Source organism: Hyla sarda, chromosome 1 (genome assembly GCF_029499605.1).
Source record: "Hyla sarda isolate aHylSar1 chromosome 1, aHylSar1.hap1, whole genome shotgun sequence".
Classification (NCBI taxonomy): domain Eukaryota; kingdom Metazoa; phylum Chordata; class Amphibia; order Anura; family Hylidae; genus Hyla; species Hyla sarda.
In genome coordinates, this window is record NC_079189.1 from 317,445,753 (window position 1) to 317,466,471 (window position 20,719).

Below are 20,719 nucleotides of genomic sequence, written 5' to 3' on the forward strand. Positions count from 1 at the left end.
TCACTACCAGGCTCATCATTTGATCAGTTTTATTGTAGGAAATGGGCTACTTAGACTTACAATGGAGTCTGCTTTATGCAATGAATTATAAAAAGCCGTGACACGGGGCATGAAGCGCACAGCCACAGGCTATATCTAGTGATTAGCGCTGAGACCCGGTCCGAGCAAAACTTTTAACATGTCTGTGTGACATAAACAAAAAAAAAAGAAAAGTTCACCAGCTCAAAAAGTGACTACCCATCCCTTTAATCAGGGAAATAACAGATGCAGTGTAAGTAGGCCAGTAATCCCATCTCCTGGCAGTGACATCCAAAAACAAACAAAGTGTGAATTTGGGTAGAAAACAGACATGGTGCACATCTACAATCTTGTATAATGATCTGATTGCTTCTCAGCATAATATCAAAAACTAACAGGTTGTTAGTATACATTTTTGATCAAAAAGTACAAGCCCACTCGCCACGTCAAGGCCACCTATTCAGAGTGGGTCCCTAACGTCCCTAGCATAAAATGGTGTAGCACTGGGCGGCGACCACCACCACCGTGACACCAGTGCCCACGGGGGGAACGACCCACTGGCAGAGCGGCCCAAATGCCACTCAAACCAGTCTATGGGTCGCACCTCCCCGCAGACACGGCGCCACGGCAGCAACGGACGTCGCACAGCACCACACCAGTGTGAACAAGGTGTAATAGCACACTTACCATGCTCTCCCAGTCAGACTGGGAGGCTGCTAGGAAAGAAATGACCCTTGTGTAGCTACCTACTACTTATATAGGGTTGGGCAGAGGGGGTGGGGAAGAGTGCAGCACATGTTCAAACCAAAAAAAAAAAGGAGGGGATAAAAAACACAGTGTGAATTCGGGTAGAAAACAGACATGGTCGCACATCTACAATTTTGTATAATGATCTGATTGCTTCTCAGCATAATATCTAAAACTAACAGGTTGTTAGTATACATTTTTGATCAAAAAGTACAAGCCCACTCGCCACGTCAAGGCCACCTATTTAGAGTGGGTCCCTAACGTCCCTAGCATAAAATGGCGTAGCACTGGGCGGCGACCACCACCGCCGCGACACCAGTGCCCACGGGGGGGAAAACGACCCACTGGCAGAGCGGCCCCAATGCCACTCAAACCAGTCTATGGGTCGCACCTCCCCGCCGACACGGCGCCACAGCAGCAACGGATGCCGCACAGCACCACACCAGTGTGAACAAGGTGTAATAGCACACTTACCATGCTCTCCCAGTCAGACTGGGAGGCTGCTAGGAAAGAAATGGCCCTTGTGTAGCTACCTACTACTTATATAGGGTTGGGCAGAGGGGGTGGGGAAGAGTGCAGCACATGTTCAAACAAAAAAAAAGGAGGGGATAAAAAACACAGTGTGAATTCGGGTAGAAAACAGACATGGTGCACATCTACAATCTTGTATAATGATCTGATTTCTTCTCAGCATAATATCTAAAACTAACAGGTTGTTAGTATACATTTTTGATCAAAAGTACAAGCCTGACAGCATTTAAAATATTTTCAAAAAGTTACATAATTATTCAGTTCAGAGCTACACAATGCATCCCAATAAATGTAAGTGTTTCAGCCTCAGTATAGACATGCGTGAAAAAGGCCTATGCTGAGGCCAAAATGCTTGCACTTTATTAGGATGTATTATTTAACTAATAATTTCGAGGTACCACCACTCACAAGGTCCCAATGGCACCAGAAAGTAAGGAAGACCAGGGCTCAAATCCTGCAGGAACGTGTGGGAATGGAGTTCCTGCACTTTTTCCACAGCAGGAACACAGTTCCTATTAGCAGGAGTGCTGAAGGACCAGCCCTTACGTGGAAGAGTTCCCACAATTTTAAAGATGGGGTATGGGGGGGGGGTAAATATTTATGGAGGGGCGGGGCCATTGCTGGAGCAATTACAGCAGCAGCCTACCTCCAGTGCAGTTAAGAAGAAAATACCATACTGACAACAAGAATATCTCCTGAACAGTCATCATTATCTACCTGCATTTTCAGGTTAGTGTGGGAGACCCTGTAGATTTATACAACTGAAGAGCTGCAAAGCCCGATCTGACATGAGAAAATGCAAATGAATTAGATAGCATAAGGAATTATCATTTCATGAATTATTTATAATTATGTAGGGAAGATTTAATTGTGTATTTATTCCGTTTTTTTTTTTTTTAACTGTATCAACTAAGTGGATGCTATAATAGACTATAAGTGACAAATGCCACTGTGTTCAGCATACATGTCAGGAACTTTTGCATTCGTTTAATGGATATATCATAAAAAATAATGAAAGGGAGTAAACATAGTAAAAAAGGAGAGAGGACATACCATAGTTGTAAGTTAGAGGGGCAAAGGTTTCTGCAGTAATATCAGGAATTAATCGGTATTACTTTAGTGAGAGAGTAGTGGATGCATGGAATAGCCTTCCTGCAGAAGTGGTAGCTACAAATACAGTGGAGGAGTTTAAGCTTGCATGGGATAGGTATAAGGCTATCCTTCATATAAGATAGGACCAGGGACTATTCATAGTATTCAGATATTGGGCAGACTAGATGGACAGAATGGTTCTTATCTGCAGACACATTATTTTTATGTTTAACCCCTTCGTGCAGAAAGCCGCCTTTATACGGCGGATGACGCGATACCTTTGTGCATTCCGCCGTATATAGGCGGCGTTCATTAAATACACGCTCCCGCTGCGCTGATCAGGTTAATTAGCTAAAGTCCCGGGGTGCCTGACACCCGGGACCCCATTTGATTAACCCTATCAGCGATCGAGTGTGCAGGGGCGGCGGGTGCGCGGTGGGATCGGCGGGTGCACGGAGGTCCAGTGGCGGCGTCCACAATGACGGGGGTAAGTGCCCTCCCCCTTACAAGTTGCAAAACTACAACTACACAGTGGTCTCAAAACTGTAGTCCTCCAGATGTTGCAAAACTACAACTCCCAGCATGCCCAGCTGCAAACGGCTGTCTGGGCATGCTGGGAGTTGTAGTTGTGTGCCTCCAGCTGTGGCAAAACTACATCTCCCAGCATGCCCAGAAAGCTATTTGCTGTCTGGGCATGCTGGGATTTGTAATTTTGCAAGATCTGGAGGACCAAAGTTTGTAAATCACTGTGCAGCGGTCTCTAAACTGTGGCCCTCCAGATCTTGCAAACTACATGCTTGGATTTCTAGTTTTACAACAGCTGGAGGCACACTGGTGGATAAACACTGAGTTAGTCTGTTACCTAATTCAATGTTTTCCCACGAGTGTGCCTCCAGCTGTAGCAAAACTACAACTCCCAGCATGCACAGTCTGTCAGTTCATGTTTAGAGTTGTTGTTTTGCAATAGTTGGAGGTTGCGCCCGTAAACACCCCCCCCCCCCCCCAATGTGAATGTACAGGTTACATTCACACGGGCGGGGCTTTACAGTGAGTTTCCCAATTCAAGTTGGATCTGCGGCAAATTTTCCACTGCAACTCAAACTCCCAGGGGGAAACTCACTGTAAACCCCCGTCCCTGTGAATGTACCCTAAAAACACTAACTACACTACCACAAAATAAAAAGTAAAACACTACATATACACCCTTACACAATTGCCCCCCCCCCCCCCAATAAAAATGCGTTTCCAAAACAGAGCTTCCAGCTGTTGCAAAGCAAAAACTCCTGGCATTGCCGGTCGGCCATTGACTGGCCAGGCAGGTAGTTTTGCAACAGCTGGAGGCACCTTGTTTGGGAAACACTGGCGTAGGGTATTTTTGGCAGCGAAGGCAAGAGTAACTCTTGCGTCCGTTTCTGCCGCTATGCAAATCCCTAATTTAGGCCTCAAATGCGCATGGCGCTCTCTCACCTTGGAGCCCGGTCGTATTTCATGGCAACTGTTTAGGACCACATATGGGGTATTTCCGTACTCGGCAGAAATTGTGTTACAAATTTTGTGGGGCTTTTTCTCCTTTTACCCCTGAAAATGAAAAATTGGGGTCTACACCAGCATGATAGTGTAATTTTTTTTTAGTTTTTACACTAACATGCTGATGTTGCCCCAAGGAAAACAAGACCCCCAAAATTTGTAACGCAATTTCTTCTGAGTATAGAAATATGTGGATGTAAAGTGATCCGTGGGCACACAAGATGGCTCAGGAGTGAGAACGCCATGTACATTTGAGGCCTAAATTGGTGATTTGCACAGGGGTGGCTGATACAAATGCCAAAAAAAAAACACCCACATGTGACCCCATATTGGAAACTACATTCCTCACGGAACGTAACAAGGGGTATAGTGAGCCTTAACACCACACAGGTGTTTGAAAAATTTTCGTTAAAGTTGGACATGAAAATGAAAAATTATATTTTTTTCACTAAAATGCTGGTGTTCCCCCAAAGTTTTCATTTTCACATTGGAACCCCATTTCTTCTGAGTAAGGAAATACCCTAAATGTGTGTGTAAAGTTCTGTGTGGGTGAACTACAGTGCTCAGAAGAGAATGAGCGCCATTTGGCTTTTGGAGAGAGAATTTGGCTGGAATTGAAGGCCATGTTCTTTTTAAAAAAAAAACATGGTGCAAGAACAATGGACCCCCCACATGTGACCCCATTTTGGACTACACACCTCACGGAATGTAACAAGGGGTGCAGTGAGCATTACACCCCACAGGTGTCAGACAGATTTTTGGAACAGTGGTCCGTGAAAATGAATTTTTTTTAATTTTCATTTGCACAGCCCACTATTCCAACGATCTGTCAAACGCCAGTGGGGTATAAATGCTCACTGCACCCCTTATTACATTCCGTGGGGGGGGGGGGTGTTTTCCAAAATGGGGTCATATGTGGGGGGATCCACTGTTATGGCACCACGAGGGCTTTGTAAACACACATGGCCCCCGACTTCTATTCCAACCAAATTCTCTCTCCAAAAGCCAAATGGCGCTCCTTCTCTTCTGAGCATTGTAGTGCGCCCGTAGAGCAGTTTACATCCATATATGGGGTATTCCCATACTCAGAAGAGATGGGGTTACACATTTTGGGGGGCTTTTTTTCCTATTACCCCTTATAAAAATGAAAACTTTGGCGTAACACCAGCATTTTAGTGAAAAAAAATCTATTTAATCAAATTTAGTGAAAATTCGTCAAACATATGTGCGGTGTTAAGGCTCACTGTACCCCTTGTTACGTGCCTTGAGGGGTGTAGTTTCCAAAATAACATGACATATGTCTTTTTCTTTTTTTTGCTGTTCTGGCACCATAGGGGCTTCCTAAATGCGACATGTCCCCCAAAAGCCACTTCAGCAAAATTTGCTTTTCAAAAGCCAAATGTGGCTCATTCTCTTCTGAGCATTGTAGTTTGCCCGCAGAGTGCTTTACGTCCAAACTCAGAAGAAATGGGATTACAAATTTTGTGGGGATTTTCTCCTATTACCCCTTGTAAAAATGGTAAATTTGTGGAAAAAACAGCATTTTAGTGGAAATTGTTTTTGTTCATTTACATCTCCCACTTTAACGAAAATTTGTCAAACACCTGTGGGGTGTTATGGCTCACTGTACCCCTTGTTATGTTCCTTGAGGGGTGTAGTTTCCAAAATAGTAGGTGCTTTCTAAATGCAACATACCCCCCAAAAGCTATTTCAGCTAAATTTGCTCTTCACAATTCCATGGTTGCTCCTTCCTTTCTGAGCCCTCTAGTGCACCCACAGAGCACTTTACATCCACATATGAGGTATTTCCTTACTTGAGAGAAATTGGGTTACAAATTTTGGGGGACTTTTTCCCCTTTTACCCCTTGTAAGTATTCAAAAAAAGGGTCTACAAGAACATGTTAGTGTAAAATTTGAAGATTTTGAATTTTCTCCTTCACTTTGCTGCTATTCCTGTGAAACACCTAAAAGCTTAACAAACTTTCTTAAAATCATTTTGAATACTTTGAGGGGTGTAGTTTATATAATGGGGTCATTTAATGGGTCTCTCAAATCCACTTCAAACTGAACTGGTCGCTGAAAAATTCTGATTTTGAAATTTTCTTGAAAAACTGGAAAATTGCTGCTCAACTTTGAAGCCCTTTTATGTCTTCAAAAAGGAAAAAAAATTCAACTTTATGATGCCAACATAAAGTAAACATATTGTGTATGTGAATCAATATATCATTAATTTAGTATGTCTATTTTCCTTACCAGCTGAGAGTTTAAAAAGTTTTAAAAAATCAACATTTTCATATTTGCAAGGAAATTATGCAAGTATCGCAAAAAATTTACCACTAACATAAAGTAGAATATGTCACAAAAAACAGTCTTGTAAAAAAAATTTTATAAGTTAAAGCATCCAAGAGTTATTAATGCTTAAAGTGACAGAGGTCAGATTTGCAAAAAATTTCTGCGTCCTTAAGGTTAAAATGGGCTGTGTCCTTAAGGGGTTAATAATGGAATATGGCTGAGGGACGAGGCGGGGTTAAGCCCCTTAGAGCAGCAATTTGTAAGGCCCCTAGTATATGGGGTATCTAGAGGGTCCTAGATACACTCCCTAGAGGATCTATAGTTGAGAAGGTCTTTCTTTATGCGGACGACACTTTGGTCTAATTGGCGGATGCTGAGGGTTCTCTTCACTCCTTAATTGACCTCCTTGACCAGTTTGGCTTCTTTTCGGGCCTGCGGGCATATTAGGCCAAGTCCTTTGTGATGCCTCTGTCTGGGAGGGGGGCAGCTGTTCCTGCTTCTCTCACAGCCGAACTGCAGGCGGTACAGCGATTCTGATACCTGGGGGCCTCCTTGTCAGAGTCTATTCCCCTTAATCTTGAGCCGATCCTGCTTGGCACTGGGGAAAGGCTGAGCTCCATATTTAAAATGATTTATCTCCCCAAATTCCTGTACATTTTCATTTGGCCCTGATCCTTACCTCCAAACGTTTTTTCAGGCAGTTGTGTAGCATTCTAGGATCCTTCTACTGGCAAGGCAGTCCTCCTAGAGTCCTCCAGACACCTAAACATCCTGATATGTATAACCATTTTCTTGCTTCCCAACTGGTTTATGCAGCGTGGTGGATTGACCTGGATCTCTTGAATGCGGCTACTGCTTTGGCTTGGGCACTTACGGGGTCTTATGAAGGCCTTACCAACACACTATATAGTGTGGCATTGAGGCAGGTTTGAGGGCAATGAAAGGGTGTTTTTCCCAGTCCTTTATCCTAGCTGAGCTAGCAGAGAGGCTCCTCAGGTGCCTAATTAATGAGGCCAGCAGAAATGAGGGAAGTCTAAATATAAGGAAAGGAAACAGAATAGTGTGGGCTCTCCCCATAAGACAGCAAGGTGGCTGTAGTGGGGAGGCAGGGGTCCTGGTGAGGAACACACAACCCGAGCTGTGAGTGGCCCCACAGTGATGTGGATGATACACAGCAAGAAGTTGCAAACGCTGTGTGTGAACAGTGAGTAGAAGGTTGCAGGAGGCATAAGTTTAACTGGCCAGGAAAAGCCCACCAGTTGATAGTCAGGGCACGCTGGATGGTTTAGTTAGTGACTAGACGTCTAGGGTTTTGTTTGTTCCTGCCTTATGTTTTTATTTATCCTGCAACCTGTGTAATAAAGCTGGCAAGAGGCCGGACTTGCATAAAGTACTGTTGTTTTCCTGCTGATTGAAGTGGAAATGTGTCCTTTGGCTGTGTCAAGGATGTTCCCACAGCTGTCCCCAGGGAGAAATCCTTACAATAGGTATTCAACTATTTCCTATTACCCTCTCCCTATTCAGACGGTGACTAAGTTGTGGTCCGTGGTGTCGGGCAGGATTTGACAACCACTTGTCTCGCCTAGAGCACCCTTGTGGGGGAATACACACTTTCTCAACTGCACGAGTTACAGGGGATTGGATTCTGGGGATCTCATGGCGTCAAATTGGCTGTTCATCTGTTTGGGGAGGATCAGGTTTTCTTATCCTTCTCAGACATGCAAGAGCGCTATCATATGCCTTGGAGTGCCTTCTTCCGGTATCTCCAGCTTAGTCATGCTGTTGGGGCACAGTTTGGCTCCTTGATGGTTACTTCCACTTTTTCTGAAGTGGAGCTCCTGCGTACCATGGACCTCTCAAAGCCTCTTACCCAAGCTTATGCCCGTCTGCAAACTTTGGGACCTAGGCCCTTTGAGTTGACCTTTGGAAAGTGGGTGGAGGATATCCCGGATTTGTCTGGTGACCAGTGGAGGGAGGTGGAGAGGACATACTACTCTACTGTGGTCATTGCTAGGGATATGCTGACACAATCCAGGTTTGTGTTGCATCTTTACTATACCCCAGAGAAGCTAAAGCAGATTGGTGTTTCATCTTCAGATGTTTGTTTCCGTTGTTCGGTGGAGGTGGGAATGTTCCCACACACGCGGTGTGGAGTTATCCTTGTAGTCCCCCTTACTGGAGGTAGGTGGTGCAGTTTCTATCAGATAATTTAGTTTCCTTTTATCCTTACTCCTCAGGTATGTCTCCTAGGGCTTATAGATGATGTTGTATCTGGTTCCCATAGACATTTATTAATTTGTTTTCTCCTCTTCTGTGCTTCTGTGGTGTTGATGACTTGAAAGGATGCTCCCCCCCCCTTCTCTGTCCTGTTGGATTAGTTTGGTAAACAAATATGTCCCCCTGTATCATGCTCTTTATGTTAGTAGCAAGTGCTCCTTGTTCCCACTGACTAGGCCTGGCATTAGGGCTCCTGTAATGTATTATGTATATTGTTTTGTATGTTCTTATTTTGAAAAATGCTAAAAAAAATTATTTAAAAATAAATGGATTATGGCTGATGGATGTCTGCAATGGATACTATACAGTGGAATCTATTGAATGGATATGTGAAACTATGCGCCTATTTAAAACCCCATGAGTGACAGATGACATTTTATGGTTCTTTTCCTGACATACAGTGGTCCATCAACATATGATGGTAATTGGTTTCGAGAGCACCATCATATGTTGAAACCATCATATGTTGAGGACATATGTCTATGGAAAACTGGTAATTGGTTCCTGAGTCCATGAAATGGTGGTGGGCTTTGTGCCCAGGCCTGAGGTGAGGGGGAATTTGTGCCCTGGCCTGGGGGGTTTTGGCCCAGGCCTGGGGGCTTTGTGCCCAGGCCTGTGAGTCTTTTGCCCAGGCCTGGGGGGCTTTTGCCCAGGCCTGGGGGTCCTTTTCCCAGGTCTGGGGGTCCTTTGCACAGGCCTGGGGGTCTTTGGCCCAGGCCTGGGGAGTTTTGGCCCAGGCCTGGGGTGGGGGACTTTGTGCCCAGGCCTGGGGGTCTTTTTCCCAGGCCTGGGGGTCTTTTTCCCAGGCCTGGGGGTCCTTTGCCCAGGCCTGGGGGTCCTTTGCCCAGGCCTGGGGTCTCTGCTGTTATGTCCTGGGGAGAGGGGGTTATCGCTGCTGCTGCCATTGGGTGAGGGGTTAAGTTAACCCCTCACCCCATGGCAGCGGTAGCGTTAACCCCTCACCCCACGGCAGCGATAACGCTGCCGCGGGGTGAGGGGTTAACGCTTCCACTGCCATGGGGTGAGGGGTAAAGTTAACCCCTCACCCCATGGCAGCGGTAGCGTTAACCCCTCACCCCGTGGCAGCATTAACGCTGCCGCGGGGTGAGGGGTTAAAGCCCCAGTGTGAGTAATTTGTTCTTCTATTATAATATTTAAAGGACAAGTCTCACAGTAAACAATTGTTCAGCTTTTAGTGCAGAAGGTAAAGTTATACAGGTTTGTAAATCACTTCCATTACCAATGCTGCTTAGAAACAAGCTTTATCTGCATTCTTCTGTCTGACAGGAAATTCAGCTGTTCCAGGTTTTCATGACTTTCGACCCCCTATTCAGGCTGTTATCAGCAGCATCCCTGGGCCGTGACGTGACAATTACCCAGAAAACCCCTGTGCTGCAGAGAGCTCCCTGAGCTCGGCCTTAGCCCCTCCCATCTGATGAATATTCACACTGTCCTCCCTCTGTTCTGCAGTGATTGGCTGAGCAGCACTGCCTATATGCCGGCTGATTCAGATCATAGTTCTCTCCCCTCTCCTTGCTAATGTTTTTACACTGATAATGGAGGAGAGGGGGGAGGGGAGGGAGCTGTCACACTGAGCACTGGGGAGAGAGGAGTGCAGGGCAGAGGAGGGGGGAGGTGATTGTGCCACTGTAAAGCAGGAGGGGGAGGGAGTGATTTTACAGCGTAAAACTGCAGCTTCAACTCCAGGGTCCCTCTCTCTGAGCACTGAGATTACATTTTGTTTCCTCGTGGCCACCCTGCTGTATAGGGCTATGATTGGAGCTCAGTGTTATGTGGGAGTGGCTAACATAAGTTAGGGGTGGTAACAAGCTCTCTGCTCAGGCAGCTGAGAGCAGGAAATGTGAGCAGTGCATGCAGGGAAATGTAGTCTTTGAGATCACAGGCATAGCCACCATAACCAGGAAGTAACTGGAATTTATGAGCTGAATAGCTGGTGAATGGGGGCCGGAAAAAAAATCACAAACATGTCAGAGAGGTGGTAGGTGAATATACTATGGAATGGCTAGGTATTTTTTTTTCTTTGCTGCATGGGATATCTTCTTTAATGTTTCCATATTTTATCTAGATTTATTTATTTTATTCCAGTAGGATAATTGATGTTGAAGTGCATAAGACAATTTTGGGCCGTGATGCACCACTTTTTTAGTTGACAACATTTTTTTTGCTTTTATAGTCTGAAGATGTCAGGATAGGCCTTCCAAAGAGCCGGAACCAGTATGTATTTTACAATTATATTGCAGTTTTTTCTACATGTTGTTCCACCGTAATTTAATTTATACATTTTTTTAAATAGCGTCCCGCGCCTTGGCCAACAAGAGGAAGAGGCGTCAGGATTCGTGGCCGAGGACGTGGTCTTGTAAGTATTTAATAAATAGATATACTTGTTTTAAGTGTACAGGCTGGGCCATTTATATGGATATACATTAATAAAATGGAAATGGTTGGTGATATTAACTTTCTGTTTGTGGCACATTAGTATATGTAAGGGGGGAAACTTTTCAAGATGGGTGGTGACCATGGCGGCCATTTTGAAGTCGGCCATTTTGAATCCAATTTTTGTTTTTTCAATAGGAAGAGGGTCATGTGACAAACAATCCACTTTCCAGGAAACTGTTCATCTAGGAATGCTCGGACCTGGTACCCATAGTGTGGTGGTGCACCATCTTGCTGGAAAAACTCAGGGAACGTGCCAGGTCCGAGCATTCCTAGATGAACAGTTTCCTGGAAAGTGGATTGGTTGTCGTGGACCAGTTGAATGGCCCACAAGGTCTCCCGATCTGACCCCCTTAGACTTTAATCTTTGGGGTCATCTGAAGGCAATTGTCTATGCTGTGAAGATACGCGATGTGCAGCACCTGAAACTACGGATACTGGAAGCCTGTGCTAGCATTTCTCCTGTGGTGTTGCTATCAGCGTGTGAAGAGTGGGAGAAGAGGGTTGCATTGACAATCCAACACAATGGGCAGCACATTGAACACATTTTATAAGTGGTCAGAAACTTGTAAATAACTCATGAAAGAATAAAGTTACGTTAAAACCAAGCACATCATAGTTTTTCTTGTGAAGTTCCCAATAAGTTTGATATGTCACATGACCCTCTTCCTATTGAAAAAACAAAAGTTGGATTCAAAATGGCCAACATCAAAGTGGCTGCCATGGTCACCACCCATCTTGAAAAGTTTCCCCCCTCACATATACTAATGTGCCACAAACAGGGAGTTAATATCACCATCCATTCCCATTTTATTAAGGTGTATCCATATAAATGGCCCAAACTGTACTTTTGGAAGTCAGTTGCCCATAGCAATTAAGCACATTGCTTCTTCATTATTTTGCTTGTTTTCTTAAAGCGCCAATGTGATTGCTTGCGTATTCAACTGAATACACTACAGTTTTTGCAAAACTATTAACAGAATCTTTCTAATTTCAGAGTGGCGCTTGGGCCAGTCGGCGAACATTGGAGGGGCAGGACAAGCCGGAGATCCTTATAGATGATAATCTCCTTATAGCTATGGTCGAGGCTCATCCTGCTCTGTAGGATTTGTCCGATCCACATCACGCCAAGCGCCAATACTCAAAAGCTCTTTGGAACGAGATTTACAGTGCCATCTGTAACACCTGGGAGTACCTGTCATCCCATGAAAGATGGATTGTCGGTAAAAAAAAAATTAGAATTTTTTTTTTTTTTAGTTTTTATTGTAAATAATTTTTTTTCCTTCTAGGCAAGCAGATTAAAAATCATTGGGCATCAATCAGGGACTGGCACATGCGGGACCTTAGGGAGGAGGAAGAGAGGCCCAGTGGATCCGGGGCCTTTACTAAAACTCCATGTCCACTGGCCACTCCTCGGATTCCTACAAAAGTGCCATGAGATGAGGAAGCATGTCCAATTTTTTTTTATTTCTTTTTTTGTTAATAAACAAAAAAAAAATTCTTTCAGGACACATTCCAGTGTGAAGAAAAGTAGGGCTCAGACCCCTGGACATGGCACCCCCCTCACCCCACCCTCCCCAGCCCCAGACAAGATCAAGGGAAAGAACATTCTCCCCTACCAGCTTCCTCATTGTCCCGACCAAGTCCCCAGAGGAGCGAAGCATCCTTTGGAGATCTGGTCCGGCTGGTGAGGACTGGTAGGAGACAGCATGGGATCCTTGAAGATCTCATAGAGCTCACAAAGGAGAGCTTTATGAGATTGGATGATAAAGTGGAAGTCTTAAGGGGGAGGTTTGCCAGTTACGGCAGGCGGGGGCAGCAGAGCCGGTTTTAGGCTCAGCGTGGCATTGGGCAAAATCAAAAGTGGGGCCCCAAAAGTCGTAATAGTGCACTAACCATATTTGTACATTTTTGGTCACTTCAAAATAGCATAAAAAATATCTAAAAAGCTGTATGTATATCCCCATATACAGGAAAATAAAAGAGTTATAGGGATCAGAAAAGTACAATTTTATATTTTTGTATAGTTCCCCCACATTAGGTTGGAAGTATGTTCCCCCACATTAGGTTGGCAGTATAGTTCCCCCACATTAGGCTGGTAGTATGTTCCCCCACATTGGGTTGGTATAAGGGGTTGATGTGTAGGATCCAGAGAGCTGATTTAAAGCTAGGAGTCCATTGCAGTATTGTGGTGCTGGTATACACCTTGCATATTGGCAATATGGTTCCCCCACATTAGGTAGGCAGTATAGTTCCCCCACATTAGGTTGTAGTTCCCCCACATTAGGTTGGCAGTATAGTTCCCCCCACATTAGGTTGGCAGTATAGTTCCCCCACATTAGGTAGGCAGTATAGTCCATAGCAGTAGGTCCCGGGACTGGAGAAGTGGTGGTCGGAGCATTGAAGATGACATGCAGCTGTAAACTTACCACGCTGGCCAGCGTGCGTCCTCCTCCTCAATGCTCCAATCCTCCGTTCCTATGGGCGCACGCACGGGACATCAGTGATGTCCCTGCATGTGCTACCTTCCGGCGGCCCCTGCGTTTTTAAAGTTAATACAGGGCTTCCGAAAGGTTACAGGGACATCCTTGTGTCCTGAAAAGATCTTTCGGGACACAGGGATGTCCCGAATGTGACAGGGGGCCCCCTGAGGGATTGGGGCCCTGGGTAATTGCCCACTTTGCCCCGGCTTAATGCCAGCCCTGGGGGGCAGGGCCATCTACTAGTCCCCCTTCACACTCGCTACTTTATCCCCAGAGCCTGGCTCCCATGCTGGAGAAGCTTCCCCTTGAAAAGCAGTGTCATTTCTGCAAGAAGGGGGTCGAGCTTCTAAGTAGACTCTGCTACCCCCCTAACCACCCCCTCAAATCCCCCAACGCCCCTCCACTCCCCTTACTTGACCATGTCCCCTGCCCAAAGTACTATCCGCTCCCGTTCCCCTTCCCGTCATCACTCCCGTCTCCCGTCACCGCTCCTGTTGCCCTTACCACTCTTATGTGCATAGACAGAACCAAAATTGTAAACACTTTCATGTTCACAATGTTCACAAGTACCGTTAAAGGCACATTTCACATGAGCGTACGATATGCACATTTTTGCATCCATAGTACAGACACAAGTCTTGGACCTGATCATTCTGTTGATGAACTGAACTGACAGTTATCATCAATGTTTTGAGACAATACCTGTTCCTTCTAATTCAACATTGTATATTTCTATGCAGAGTACCCTGAATTTAAGCTTGTCCATGAATTAGGATAGGCTCTCTCTTGACTTTATTTTACAATATTATTTTTTTAATTGGTAAAATAATTGCATTACTTGAATGATAATAGGATTTGCAGTTATCCTTTTATTAATCTTTGTATTGCATTATATGAACATTCCCATGGGAATTTTTTTTCTCTCTTTTTTTTATTTTTTATTATATTTATTAATGAATTATTTTCCTCAGATCTAATTGTTTCTCACTAATTAAATTGGCCCTTGCACATTAAAGCTGAGAATAGATCGCTATATAGAATCTATTTCATTGCTAAACATAAAAAGTGAGCCTTTTCATGCACCTCTCTTCAGTTCATCTAACACAAGGAATAAAAATGTGTTAATGTCTGTAGATGACAAACAGGAAAAATAGCTTAACTGTCAATAACAATATATCTAGACAGTTATGTGTATTTTTAATGCCAAATTATTGGCAAATCTACAAATGATTTTACAAAATTTAAAAGTGCATGAAAGTTAGCATTTCCTGGCATAGTATAATGGAAATACCCTGCCGTCTATAGGATGCTTGAGATATTACACTAAAATACACATGGGAAACAATACAGCATGGCCTTTTTTAAACAAGGTATTTATACACCCTGTTCCAAATTATTATACAAATTATATTTTTCTCATTTACCTAAATAATTGATGTAAATGAACAAACCTTCTAATGATAACATTATTTGTTTTAAACATAAAAAACTTACAATTCACTGTTCCAAATTATTACGCACAGTAAGTTTCAAAACACTTTATAGGTTGTAAAGAACTGAAAATTGTCATTTGTTGTGTTTGCCGCATATTTACTGAAATTAAAAGCTATTTCAATCAAACTTTTAACGACATTTTACCTTTTTAAACATTTTAACAGGTCACGTTACATTTTAACATAGGACCCCTTATTTTATAGCAGCTTCCCAAGTCTTGTATCCATTGAACTTGTGAGTTTTTCGACAGTTTCTGCTTAAATTTATTTGCAAGATGTCAGAATAGCCTCCCAGAGCTGCTGTTTGGATGTAATCTGCCTCCCACTCTCATAGATCTTTTGCTTGAGGATGCTCCAAAAGTTCGCAATAGGATTGAGGTCAGGGGAGGATGAAGGCCACGCCATGACTTTCTTTCCTTTTATCCCCATAGCAGCCATTGATGCTGAGGTATTCTTTGCAGCATGAAGATGATTTTATTACAGAAAGCATAGTTCTTCCTTCTGTACCAGGGAAGAAAGTGGTCAGTCAGTAACTCCACATACTTTGCAGAGGTCATCTTTACACCTTCGGGGACCCTAAAGGGGACGACTAGCTCTCTTCCCATGACTCCGGGCCAAAACATGACTCCACCACCGCCTTGTTGATGTCGCAACCTTGTTGGAACAGGGTGGCCGTCCACCAACCATCCATCTGGACCATCCAGAGTTGCACAGCACTCATCAGTGAACAGGACTGTGTAAAAATTAGTCTTCATGTATTTTCCTGCCCAATGCAGCCATTTCTGCTTGTGAGCATTGGTTTATGGTGGCCAAATAGAAGTTTCATGCACAGTTTGCTGCTATGTAATGGTATTTAACCCCTTAAGGACCAGGCCATTTTACACCTTAGGACCGGAGCGTTTTTTGAACATCTGACCACTGTCACTTTAAACATTAATAACTCTGGGATGCTTTTACCTATCATTCTGATTCCGAGATAGTTTTTTCGTGACATATTCTTCTTTATGTTATTGGTAAAATGTTGTCGATACTTGCATCGTTTCTTAGTGAAAAATTCCAAAATTTGATGAAAAAATGTAAAATTTTGCATTTTTCTAACTTTGAAGCTCTCTGCTTATAAGGAAAATGGATATTCCAAATAAAAAATTTTTTTATTCACATATACAATATGTCTACTTTATGTTTGCATCATAAAATTTACGTGATTTTACTTTTGGAAGACACCAGATGGCTTCAAAGTTCAGCAGCAATTTTCCAATTTTTCACAAAATTTTCAAACTCACTATTTTTCAGGGACCAGTTCAGGTTTGAAGTTGATTTGAAGGGTCTTCAGTCAGCGTTTTAACCCTTTAGGTGTTTCACAGGAATAGCAGCAAAGTGAAGGAGAAAATTGACAATCTTCCTTTTTTACACTCGCATGTTCTTGTAGACCCAATTTTTTTATTTTTACAAGGGGTAGAAGGAAAAAATGTATACTCTTATTTGTAGCCCAATTTCTCTCGAGTAAGCACATACCTCATATGTCTATGTAAAGTGTTCTGCGGGCGCAGTAGAGGGCTCAGAAGCGAAGGAGCGACAAGGGGATTTTGGAGAGTACGTTTTTCTGAAATGGTTTTTGGGGGGCATGTTGCATTTAGGAAGCCCCTATGGTACCAGAACAGCAAAAAATCCCCACATGGCATACCATTTTGGAAACTAGACCCCTTGGTCTCTAACGTCCTTGGGCATTAAAGCCCAGGTAGCGGGGACGTTAGAGAACGTCCTATGTCCTTAAGAGGTTAAAGGGGTAGTCCGGTGAAAACCTTTTTTCTTTTAAATCAACTGGTGGCAGAAAGTTAAACATATTTGTAAATTACTTCTATTAAGAAATCTTAATCCTTCCAGAACTTATTAGCTGCTGAATGCTACAGAGGAAATTCCTTTCTTTTTGGAACACTGATGATATCACGAGCACAGTACTCTCTGCTGACATCTCTGTCCATTTTAGCAACCATGCATAGCAGCATTATTATTATTATAATAACGTCAGCAGAGAGAACTGTGCTCGTGATGTCATCAGAGAGCATTCCAAAAAGAAAAGAATTTCCTCTGTAGTATTCAGTAGCTAATACTTACAGGAAGGATTAAGATTTTTTAATAGAAGTAATTTACAAATATGTTTAACTTTCTGCCACCAGTTGATTTAAAAGAAAAAAGGTTTTCACCGGAGTACCCCTCCGGATAAGCAGCTGCTCTCTTGATTCGATGGATGGATCTGGCAGAAATCTTCCTCAATGTACCTTTATCTACACGAACCTGTCTTTGCTCTGAATCAGCCACAAATCTCTTAATAGTGCGATGATCACGCTTAAGTTTTCATGAAATATCTAATGTTTTCATACCTCATCCAAGGCATTGAACTATTTCACTCTTTCTGGTAGCAGAGAGATCCTTTTTCTTCCCCATATTGCTTGAAAATGGTGCTCTGCTCAATAATGTGGAACACCCACCTTTAGTAGCTTTGCCCTAAATCGGGCTCACCTGACAATCTAGTTATCACAGGTGTCCAAGATTGTTTTCACTGATCAAAAGATCCCTGAAACACAATGCCATCCATGAGTTCAACTGAAAAACAAAATAACACTTAAATAGAATTTGCATAATAATTTGGAACAGGGTGTATTAACCCTTCACATATCTCCATTTTTGGATTGTGGGCAGAGATATGCAAATCTCGGTGCAGGTAAGGGGACCTCTGATCCCTGTGGCAGCGCCCCGGGCAATGGTATCATCCATTTTAACAACCGCAGATGCCGTGATTTGTATTGATCACAGCTTCTGAGAGGTTAATGGCGGACACCGCACGATCGCTGATGTCCGCCATTACTGGCAGATCCCTGGCTGCTGATAGCAGCCGGGACCTTCCGTGCATGATGCGAGCACCAATCCGGTGCTTGCGTCATGTATAGGATGTAAATGTACATCCTGGTGCGTTAAGTGCCAGGGCATCAGGACGTACATTTACATCCTATGTCGTTAAGGGGTTAATCAGTTTTAGTCTCCACGTAGTAAACAAATACTGGAGTTGTACAATTGATTTTTTTTGTTCCACTTGTTATAGAGCAGTACAGTCAAAGCTTATAGAAGAGCAATACGATGCAAAACTTTAGGTGCCCATTTCCTACTTGCTGAGGGAACAACTTTCCCTTTTTTTTTTTTTGCAGTGCCTGTTTGTTGGGGCCCTGTTGGATATCCTGGAATATGAACTTAGAGACCCTGTTCCCAAAAGTAGCCAACGGCATCAGTGATTCACAGACTATTTCCTGGGGATCACACGAATGGAGATATCCAGGAGGCCTGGTGCCTTATAAACTGTCATAAGGACACTTTGTTTGCTATGGAATATAGGATAAGACTAACCAATAATACGGTTTCTGCAAATCTTCTATGACAGCACCCTTGGAGTTATGTCACTAGTCCTAGAAGGGACAGTAAAAAAATAAAAAAAAACACATGAAAAGTTCAAAGCCCCTCCCTCATCTGGCTAACACCAATGTGTTATAATTGATCACCACTAGCCATGCTATAGGTAGGGTAATATTCCGGGTGATGCCATGAAGGACTCATTGAAACTGTACTTCTGGTAAGTCTAATCCGATATTTTTCCCTTCATCTCCATTAGTGCACCCTTGGGGACATACCATAACAATGCAAAAACCCACTGAAGTCTGGAATTTTGCACCAACATTCCTGTGTGAATATACCCCAACTGTGAAGACTGGCCCAAGTTGCTGCTTTGCAGATTTGCTTTACTGAAGCATCCACCCTCTCTGCCCATGATGCTGACATGCTCTAATAGAGTAAACCCTTAAAGAGGTACTCCGCCCTAAACATCTTATCTCCTATCCAAAGGATAGAGGACAAGATGTCTGATCGTGGGGGTCTGGCTGCTGGGACCCCACCACGATCTCTGTCGCAGCGCCCTAGTCATACGGTGCACGGAGTGAACTCCCCTCCATGCCGGATGACGACCACAGCTGACACGCCCCCTCCGTCAATGTCTAGCCATTATGCCCCCTCCCATAAACATGAATGGAGGGGGCGTGGCTTGATTTCACGAACACGGAAGCTCCAAGCTTGTTCAAAACACCACAGAGCCGGCCCAGAGATCGCGGGGGGCCCAGCAGCTGGACCCCCAGCAATCAGACAGACATCTTATCCCAATCCTATGGATAGAAGTTAAGATGTTTAGGGGCAGAGTACCCCTTTAAACCCTGTGGTATAGGTTTTTGCTTAATGTTATAACATTTTTGGATAGCTCCTTCAATCAATCTTGACAAAGTATTCTTTTTTATTTATCAAATCTATTGTTATTGAAAGGAAGTAAATAATGCTCCAAGAATGCATCAAGGGTGTACATGGCATATGGACCATTGGAAGGTCAAACATTATAACATCTGCTAATGTATCAATAAAGTACAAGTCTGAGTATAATTTGATGTCATCCCGTTTAGTGCTTGGACAGAATGATAGTCCTTTAGAGAGAACAGATCTCTCAGATATGGATAGTTCATAATCTGAAATATTTATAATTCCTGTGTTGTCTGTATTGTTGTCAGGAATAGTGGTGTGATCATCGGTTGTTAGAGCACATCATTCTACTGTTTACCGAAAATGGAATGAGGCCTACAAAGAAAAGAACACAGTACCTAGAGTGAAATATAGTGGAGGTTCAATGATGTTTCGGGGTTGTTTTGCTGCCTCTGGCACTGGGTGTCTTTGAATGTGTGCAAGGCATCATGAAATCTAAGGATTACTAACGGATTTTGGGTCGCACTGTACAGCCCAGTGTCAGAAAGCTGGGTTTGCCTCAGAGATCTTGGGTCTTCCAGCGGGACAATGACAACAAACATACATCAAAAAGCACCCAGAAATGAATGGCAACAAAATGCTGGAGAGTTCTAAAGTGGCCAGCAATGAGTCCAGATCTAAATCCTATTTAACACTTGTGGAGAGATCTTAAAATTGCTGTTGGGAAAAGGCGCCCTTCCAAGAAGAGAGACCTGGAGCAGTTTGCAAAGGAAGAGTGGTCCAACATTCTGGCTGAGAGGTGTAAGAAGCTTATTGATGGTTATAGGAAGCCACTGATTTCAGTTATTTTTTCCAAAGGGTGTGCAACCAAATATTAAGTGAAGGGTGCCAATATTTACTTACCGATAATTCGGTTTTCTTGAGTCCACCATGACAGCCCATATGAGATGGTCCCATAGGACCTAATAGGAACAGGAAACAGAAAGGGTTAAAAGCCCCTCCCCCCCGGCACCTTCCCCATTGCTTTACAAATTGAAAAGGGACACCAGAAAAAGTAATGCCAGTAGAAGAAAACAACCCCAACACCAAAAAAAAAAAAAGGAGGGAAATAATGGGGCTGTCATGGTGGACTCAAGATAACCGAATTATTGGTAAGTAAATAATTCTATCTTTACATATCGTCCACCATGACAGCCCACATGAGAAATACCAAATAAACATCATTAGGGAGGGACAATGGCCTGCAGAACCTTTCTACCAAAGGCCAAATCATGAGTCGAGCCTATAATGTTTAAAAAAGGTAGGGGGATTTGACCATGTAGCTGCCCTACAAATCTGATCTATTGAGGCAGCAGATCTTTCTACCCAGGATGTTGACATTGCTCTAGTAGAATGAGCTTTCAGACCGTTAGGGACTTGTTCCCCACTAACTTTATACGCCTCAACAATGGCACGCTTGATCCACCGGGCTATAGTACTTTTGGAAGCTTTCCTACTCTTATTCGGACCTTGGAA

General features: G+C 43.5%; 1 long non-coding RNA gene across 1 annotated transcript in view; it reads left to right on the forward strand.

Moving 5' to 3' along the window:
- The window catches only part of LOC130306462 (uncharacterized), a 36,807-nt gene extending 23,018 nt beyond the window's left edge, over nt 1-13,789 (forward strand). Inside the window, exons 2-4 of the long non-coding RNA XR_008855815.1 lie at nt 10,679-10,719; nt 10,799-10,861; nt 11,936-13,789. This is a non-coding gene — a long non-coding RNA (uncharacterized LOC130306462). The remainder of the gene's footprint in view (nt 1-10,678; nt 10,720-10,798; nt 10,862-11,935) is intronic.
- The last annotated feature ends 6,930 nt before the right edge of the window (nt 13,790-20,719 follow it).